Raw genomic sequence first — 1,072 nt, forward strand, 5'->3', positions numbered from 1 at the left:
ATATATATACATACATATATATGTATGTATATATATATACATGTATATATATACATATACATATATATATATATACATATATATATATACATATATACATATATATATACATATATATATATACATATATACATATATATATACATATATATATATATGTATGTATGTATGTGTGTGTGTGTGTGTATATTACGTGTTGAATAGAACACATGCACACGTAATATATCTTGTGTATGTGTGTGCATGTGTTTTATTTGACACATTACGTATATATACATATATATATAAATACACACACACACGCACACGCATATATACATGTATCTATATATGTAATAATATATAAATATGTGTGTGTGTGTGTGTGTGCGCGCGCGTCTGATGTAGTATATGTAAGTACAAGGAGCAAGTGAAATCAATGCTACAAAAAACTAAAAACCAACCCAAGACAAAGAAGAAGCAGGAAGACACCAACAAACTGCACAGAGTAAGAGGGAAAAAAGCCCATCCCCCACTAAAACACAAAAAATATAAAAATAAAAACAAAAATAAAATGTATATATATTAATACATATAACAAAATATAAAAACACAAACTATACCTACCACAAACTATATATATATATAAAAGTGTGAATATAAATGTGTCTATGTCTATAGTATATAAAAAGTACAAAGAGCGAGAGAAATCAACGCTACAAAAAAACCAAAAAACAACCCAAGACAGAGAAGAAGCACAAAGATACAAGCAAACCACACAAAGAGAAGAAGGAGAAAACAAATGGAAAGAAGAAAACCCCACTAGAGGGGGGAGAGAGACTACCCCTCATGACGTTAGTCTCTGTACCTCGAGGCTAACATTGGTTGCCATGAAGGGTTGAGGATCCAACCATCATCACGATTAAAGTTGATGGGGTGGTTATTGATCATCACAATTAAGGTTGATGGAGTATCCTTTCTTGTTAAAAAAAACTTTCGTCTTTCTTAAATTTATTGCCCAATTGGTGGAGTATGAAACTATTGTATAATATGTTGCATTGTTTGGCCAAATAGAAGTTTAAAGTTTTAACAT

The sequence above is a fragment of the Cupressus sempervirens genome, chromosome 11 (genome assembly GCF_028749045.1).
Source record: "Cupressus sempervirens isolate cs-2001-9-10 chromosome 11, ASM2874904v1, whole genome shotgun sequence".
Lineage (NCBI taxonomy): Eukaryota > Viridiplantae > Streptophyta > Pinopsida > Cupressales > Cupressaceae > Cupressus > Cupressus sempervirens.